This window comes from Desmodus rotundus, chromosome 6, assembly GCF_022682495.2.
Source record: "Desmodus rotundus isolate HL8 chromosome 6, HLdesRot8A.1, whole genome shotgun sequence".
NCBI lineage: Eukaryota > Metazoa > Chordata > Mammalia > Chiroptera > Phyllostomidae > Desmodus > Desmodus rotundus.
The window spans coordinates 101,604,875-101,612,485 of record NC_071392.1 but is presented as its reverse complement, the minus strand read 5'-3'; the positions used below and the strand labels follow the sequence as shown (position 1 = coordinate 101,612,485).

General features: G+C 53.7%; 1 long non-coding RNA gene across 2 annotated transcripts; it reads right to left on the bottom strand.

Moving 5' to 3' along the window:
- Positions 1–2,019: 2,019 nt before the first annotated feature.
- On the bottom strand, positions 2,020–7,192 carry LOC123479606 (uncharacterized). Of its 2 annotated transcripts, none has more exons than XR_006655266.1 (3): positions 7,089–7,192; positions 6,623–6,758; positions 2,020–2,296 (listed from the first exon to the last, which is right to left on the bottom strand). It is a non-coding gene; the product is annotated as an uncharacterized lncRNA (long non-coding RNA). The 2 variants fall into 2 exon arrangements; XR_006655267.2 differs by lacking the exon at positions 2,020–2,296 and adding an exon at positions 4,493–5,007.
- Between the last annotated feature and the right edge of the window lie 419 nt (positions 7,193–7,611).

The following is a 7,611-nucleotide window of genomic DNA, read 5'->3' as shown; positions in this document are numbered from 1 at the left end:
AGGAGGTGGGTTGGAGGAGTAACAAGCACGCCGATGCGTGGGGCCGTGTGCCCATCGCAAGGGCTTTGCCTGTGCTCTGAGGAAGGGGGAGTCATGGGAGGATTTTGAGCAGAAGAGGCACGGGGTCTGACTTGGGTTCTAACAGGATCCCTTTGGATGCTGTGGTCAGCCGCATAATGCCCCCCCGAAGATGTCCACATCTTCACCCCCAAAACCTATGAATGGTACTTTATGGGGCAGAAGGAACTTGGCAGCTGTGACCTGGGTCCAGGATCTTGAGGCAGGAAGGTCATCCTGGACGGTCCAAGTGGGCTCAACGGGATCCCATGAGTCCTTGTAAGGTGGAGGCATAGGGAGGTGGGGTTACCAAAAAAGGGGAAGGTGGAGAGAAGAAAGAGACCTATAGAAACTGAGACTGGAGGGCTAGGGGGAGGGGCCACAAACCCAGGAATGCAGGCGACCCCTAGAAGCTGAAAAAGGAGAGGAAATGCCTTCGCCCCAGGAGCCCTTAGCAGGGCCCAGCCCTGCCAGCCCTTTGACTTATACCCAGCAAGACTGACTTCTGAGAAGTCAGACTTCTGGCTTTCAGAACCCTAAGAAAATAAATTTATGTTATTTTAAGCCACCAAGTTTGTTGTAATTTGTTACAGCAGCCAGAGGAGACTAATGCAGATGCTGTGGGAAAGACAGACTGAGGCAGGAACGGGGGTGGCTGGAGAGAAGCGATGGATTCAAGAGCGCTTTAGGGGCCAGAACAGGCAGACTTGCTGACGGGCTGGACGTTGGGGCGGGGGGCAGAGGAGATTTCTCCCTCAGTCATCCCTAGGCTGATGCCCAGGACACAGCGCTGGCCACCACGTGTCCCTGCTCTGAGAAAGTGCTCAGCTGGAGGAGGCCCAGAAATAGTTACAGGGTGATGGGATAGCAACCGGCTGAGCTGCCCCAGAACCTCCCGTCTCCCACTGGTCCAGTCTCTCCTGATGTCACCCTCTCTGGTAGTCCTCCCGGGCCACCCTGTCCCAGAGAGCCCCGCCCACTTTCCCTCCCCTGCTGGGCCTTAGTTTGCTTTGTGGGTCTCACCCTTATCCTACATGCTGCTTTTGTCTGCTCTTCGCTGTCTGGCTCCCCACTCCATCATCAGCCCCATGAGGAGAAGGACTTGGTTCAGTTCCTTCACTGCCCACTCTCCAGCATCAAGGAGCGGTCTGGCATGAGAAGTACTTGGCCTGTGGGTGCGGGATAAAAGTCAATCAGCTAAAAGTCAATCAAATGCATCCCCATTTTCCAACACGGAGTCTAAGGAAAGCTACAGCAAGGTGATGGGTTCACTTAGGGTCACACAGTTGCCAAGTGTGGGGCCAGGATTGGAACCCAGAACTGATTCCAAAGTTTGCACTAAGTAGCCCACTTCCTCTTAACACCAACCATACTGCCTGCGCTCCAGAAATTTCCACGTTGTGGGGTGTAGCACTGTGTCCTTCCCAAGATGTCAGACATTCTAAACACAGCACCTCGGAGCCTGCAGAGCACCTGACCTGCTGGGCGTCTTACCAGGCAGGGAAACCGCAGCTCAGAGAGGCTGAGGTGTTCTCCGGGGTGCACAGCTTGCCAGTGGCGGGGGCTGCGATTCAGTCCCCTCTGGATCCACAGTTGGAGTTTTCGCTCCAACTTAGGGCCCAGAGGGCACATGCTCTGAGCCCTAAGAAATAAGAAAGAAGTTCTTGGTCTAAAAGGCAGAGAAGGTGTAGATCGCACTGCCCATGGTGCTGACTGAGCCTGGAGGAAGTCAGCACACACCCCGAGTTGGGAGCTTCTTAGAATCGAGCGTTGGGGGTTAGGGCCTGGGGCTATGGGGTCAAACTCCAGCTCTGCCCTTCCCCTGCTGTGTGACCCCAGGCAAGTGGCCTCCCGTCTCTGGTCCAGGGCTCTTTCGGTCACTCCAACTAAAATTCTGGACAGAATAGATAAAGGCCTATCGAGCACATTTTAAAATAAAAAGGCCCAGCGTGTATGCTAGTTGACATTCTACATTAGCTTCTACTGCTCAGGGCATATAAATGTGGTCATAATAAAATTTAATAAACTTAATTTTTGAAAATCAACAAAAAACAAAGGAGAAGTTTCTTTTTCTCTGTTGTAAATGAAGTCCAGATGCAGGCAGTTCAGGGCTAATCTGGAGTCTTCAGAACACTCCCAGTGTCGTAGGCTCCTTCCCGTCCGCCCCTTGCCGTTCCTAGGCTGTGGCCCTCAGTCTCAGGTTCCAAGACGGAGGTCACAGCACAGCCTTCCCATCTGCCTACCAGGTAGCAGGAAAAACAACGGAAGATGTTGAGCAAAGGGCAGACGGCAGCTGAATCTTCAGCAAAGGCCGCACACACTCCCGATTATAACCCAGTGGCCAGAACTTGGTCACATGGCCACACCTAGCTGCAAGGGAAGCTGAAGAAAGCTGTCTTTATTCTGCACAGCCATGCACTCAGCTAAAAGTCAATCGAGCATTTGTAAATAAACGAGGTAAATTCAGAAAGCAATATATGTTCTGAATGGCTGAGACACACATGATGAGCAGGCCTGGGGGCGAGCATGTCTAGGCAAGGGGCACAGAAAGTGTACCCTGTGAGGCAGGAACGAGACTGGTGTGGTGAAGAAACGGAAAGGAGACCAGTGTGGCTGGAGCTGGGATGCACAACCCGGAGGACACGAGGTCCTAGAAGTCAGCCAGGCTAGACCCTGGGGGACACTATGAGGCCCAGAGTGGAGTTTGGGGTTTTCTCCTAAGTACAGTGGGGAGATACTGGAGGCCTGAGCTCAGGAACGACTTGACCTGCTGTGAGATCCCTTTGAGAGGCCTCTGAGCTCCCTGGGTTTTCACCACTTACCTGGAACCCTTCAGAAAGTTCTATTCATTCGCTCGTTCATTCGGTGAATGGGCTGTAGCAGCAGAAATAACCCTCAGGAGAAGGGCGCACAGACTGCGCAAACACACACACACCTGTCAACACAGCTCACAAGTTGTTGTGAGTTCTTTGAGGAGAAGACAAGGGCCGCAAAAGGGCCTGTGTTCATGTGGGGGCTAGACCTCCACCTGGAAGGTGATACGTGAGCTGAAATGTGAACCGTCAGGAAGCATTTACCCTGGTGAGGCCTAGAGAAGAGGGAGAGAACGTTTGGGGAGAGGGAGCAGCTTGTGCAAAGGCCTGAAGGCAGGCAGAGAACTGCGTGTTTGAGAAACTCAGCAGACTCTGTCCTGGCAGGAGGGAGGAGGGTGAAAGGGGAGGTGGGCAGAGGGCAGATCTCAGGAAGCTGGAAGGAAGGACTCAGGATTTCCATGCTCTGGGCAGGATGATTTAGTAAGAGCTTTGACCCCAAATCCCTGGGATAGGCCTGTGGCTGGATCCAAGACAAGCAGGGACCTAGCTATGCTCGGAGGCTGTTTACAGGCTTGCTGGTGACTCGGCTGCTGCCTTCCTGTGGCTTCCTAGTCACCGGGCTCTATGAGCAGGTATGTTCCTCTCCTGCCCCCCAGCCAAGAGTGCCCTCTGACTCAGGCTCCTGCCCTAGCCGTGCCTTCCCATCACCGCTAAGGCCACTGTCCCCACCCCCATCCCTCTCTCCAAGGCTCAATAGAATTGCACGATCCTAGTACCCAAAAAAGCATCTAAATCTCCAGTCAGACCTGCGCATTTCACTGAGGGAGAAACTGAGGTCCCTTGAAGAAGGGACCCTTCCCCTGAAGTCTCACTCCAGGGTTGGAACAGAGCCAAGGCCTGGTACCAAGTCTCCTGATACCTGGCCCTAAATTTTCATACTGTTTAACTTAAGAAGAAGAAGAAGGTGGTGGGGAGGGAGGGAGGGTGGGCTTGAGAAAGTCTAATTCAAATTGAACTTCTAAGTGTGAGCCCTTCCCAGGAGAGGGAAGGTATTAGCATATACTCCTTATGTGCCCGGTGCCCCGCCCACGTGAGCTTGTTCAGGGGGATCCTCACAGCCTCACAGTGCTGAGATGGATACAGTGACACCCTCTAAATGGTCTGGAAAACAGAGAGGCAATCCAACCCAGCCTCTGTCACACAGCAGTTACCCGGAAGTGAGAAGATCTGAACCAGGGTCTGGCTGAAGTCCCTAACCCCAAGCACTCTGCAGTTGCTGGGGCTGCGTCCAGCCCGGCTCCTTCTCTGTTTCCCTCCTTGTAGCTGTTGCAGCCTCCACTTTCAAAGGTAAACAACTGAGGTTTTTTTCCTGGCTGCCCACAAGCCTGCAGATATGTTTCCTTTGGCCCTCGTGGCATTTTAATAAAATTTGAGCCAATGTTCACAAATCAAGAGATTTTACTAAAAAAACCCACAGACTTCTATCTCCCTTAAAACACTGGAGGATTTGGCTGCGTGGAGCCCATATTCTGCCTGACAGCAACCATGGGGTCACGCCAGTTCCCCACAGTCCCCACCTCTCCCTGATGCCTCCCACCCCTGAACAAAATAAGGTTCTGCTTTTAAGAAGGAGAGAGTCTGGCTTTCAGGTAGACAAAAAATGGTGTCTTCATAGTGTAAACTTCAGCTTCTCCCAGAAGTCTCAGCAACACAGCAGTAAAGGTATTAAAAGGCAGAAACAGGTGCAAATGTACCAGGTTTGGTACAAATGTAGCAGAGAATAGGCGATGGGAGGGTGGAGGAGTTTCAGAAGCTGGGAGGTGGCGTTTCGCCAGGGCTCCTCATCTGGGCTCCTAGTCCTGGCTCGGCCTGGAGCCAGCTGTGGGGCCTTGGGAAAGTCCATTCTCCTCTCTGGGCCTCAGTTTCCTTGCGGTTCATGGGAATCTGGGCATGGGTGGAAGTGGGGCCATGCATGGGTCCTTTGCTCTGTTTGAGAAATTGATCCAGAAAACCTTTGGGTTACTTCAGATGACCTAATGGGTGTGGGTTCCAGGGGTCCAAGGAAACTTGTAGGTTCTGGAAGTGCAGGAAAACTTCCAGCATCTTCCACTGGAGGAGACGCTTGCAACGGATGATACTGAAAGGAAGTATGGGAAGAGGGACAGCTGTGAGCTCCTATGGGTTCCTGGTACTTTATATACATTTCCTTACTTTATTTCCTTATTTTCTCTGTGGCCTCGGAGAAGTGCTTAACCCCCTGTGCCTTAGTTTCCCCATCTGTGAAATAGGATGCTGTCGAGACTGGGAGTTATCCCTCAGTATCCTGCCCTATTCCACAGTGATGGGCTCATAGCTGAACCTGGGGCTATCTCGATAAAGACTACATTTCCTAGCCTCCCTTGTAGTTAGATGTGGCCATGTGACCAGTTTTGACCAATTGGGTGTGATCAAGCAATATTGACAACTTCCAGAATGTACTTTAGGGAAAAAGATAAGCCTTTTCCCACTGTCTGGGATGTGGGTGTGAGGTCAAGACATCTTGCCCCCCAAGACCAGGCAACACCCAAAGGAGGGGAGAACGACAGTGGCAGCCTGGGCTCAACAGTATGGAGCTGCCGTAGCAGCCCCAACCTGGTAAGTTTGTTGTGAAGACTCAACACATCAACACAGGTAAATCACTGAACACAGGCCTTGGAACAAAGTAAGCCCTTGTGTAAGGGCTTGCGCGTGGGCGCAGTGCAGCGGCTGTCAATCAGAGGTGGTGTCGGACCCTATGAGACCTTTAGTAAAGTCTGGAGACATTTTTGATGGTCGTGGCTGGGAGAGTGGACCTGCCCCTGGCACACAGAGGGTGGAGGCCAGGGATGCTGCTAAACATCCCACAATGCACAGGACAGCACCCCCACCGCAGAGAATTAAATAACTGGCCCCAAATGTCAACAGTGCCATGGTTAAGGAAGCTGGTCTAAAGGGGTGAGGCCCACCACCTACCTAGGGCCCAGCGAGGGGGCGGGGGTGAGGGGGGCGGGGAGGCCTCACGGGTTCCCGGTAATGGGCAGGACGCGTTGATTCCCTCTGTTGGAAGGTGTCCCTCTGCCCCTCGGTGTCTTTATATCCCTGCCCTCTCTGCACAGGCCCACTCGTAGGGCTGGGGAATTTGCATCGGGGAAACCAGGACCTCAGCACGTTTCTGCAGCTAAGTCCCTGCCGTCTCCCATGCCTCCTAAGGTGGCAAGGGGCATGTTTAAACAGCTCTGCGTTCCTCCCCAACCACCCCGTGGCCAGCCAGACCAGTTTCCGGGGGGTGGGCGGAGGGCACGGTGCCATCCGCACGCGGTCCAGTTTTCCCAGGCGGGGGAAGGAGAGCCGGGCTTTGCTCCTGGAATGCAGGGCCCACACCATCAGGGCTGCCTGCCTGAATGAGAGATGGCTGAATGCTGATAAAGACTTTCGGACTGTTGAGGAAACTGCTTCCTAGAGAAAAATCCAAATTTCTCTTCCCCAAATTCCTAGGATGTGGTGCGCCCTAGCCTCCTGGGATGGCAGGGCAGGCTTCCAGAATTTTCTATCCTGGCCACACAAAAACCAACACACTGGAGCAAAAGCCACCCCTTCCCCCTCCGGAGGAATTCCGGAGATTTGCTGAAAATTCAAGAGGAAGTGGTGCCCATGCTAACGTGTTCAGAGGCATTTCTCCCGGTAAGCAGTCACTCATTTACTTAAACATGGACCGCGCCCCACCGTTCGCTTACCCGGTGGCTTCCAGTTGGCAGTGCCGGCGTCTCTTTGCTGAGGGCTCTCTCTGGCCACTGAAGCCCCCTGAGCCCATGCGAAATAAGCCAGAGGTGCCCGAGAGTTCACGTCCTGGCAGCCGCCCTCACCTAGGGACTGGTGGGAGGCAGTGGATGAAAACCGGTTTCCTGGCACCTGGGGGCATGTTCTACACTGGTCCCAGAGCTCCCCAGTGGGACTGAGCCTCAGGTGCCCACAGCAGTAACCTGCTCAGAAAGGTACCCTGGGTGGCTGCCTTCCCGTCCCTGTCTCGGGTCCCCACTCCCTTGCTTCCTGAGGCTACCTCCCCCAAACACAATTTATATCCTTGTTTTGCTTTGGGGGACACCCGACCTCAGGCCTACACATTCTATGAGTCAGATGCACAGATTCATTGGGGATCAGAAGGGACATGGCTACCCCGCCACCCCCACCCCGGGAACTCACAATCAGGTGGGGAGCCAGGCTCCACTCTAACAGCCATGCAAAAGCAGAATTACAAATGGGGGTAAAGGCTGGCACCGTGGAGATACACAAGACCTCGTTAAAACCCTCCAACAGCTGTCCTCTGCTCTCAGGTCAAAATCCAGAGTCCTCACTGGGGCCCAAAGGCCCTGCACGACCTGCCAGCCCTGGCCCGTCTTGAGCTCCCCTCTCCCTGCTGTGCTCCTGCCACAGTGCCTTCCTGACTGTTTATGAATTGTGCTGGGCATGTTCCTGTCTCAGGGCCTTTGCACTTCCCGGTCCCTCTCTTTGGTGTGCTTCCCCCAGATCTTCCCACGGTCAGCTCCTTCCTGACTTACCAAAACCTCACCTCCTCAGGGAGGTCCCCACTGCCTCACCCCAGTCACTCTCTGGCCACTTCACCCTGTTTGTTTATTTCATATCAATCTGAAGATATTTAGTCTGTTGACTTGTTTATGGAATGATTCCCGAATGTGAGTTCCGTGAGGGCGGGGGCTGTATCTCA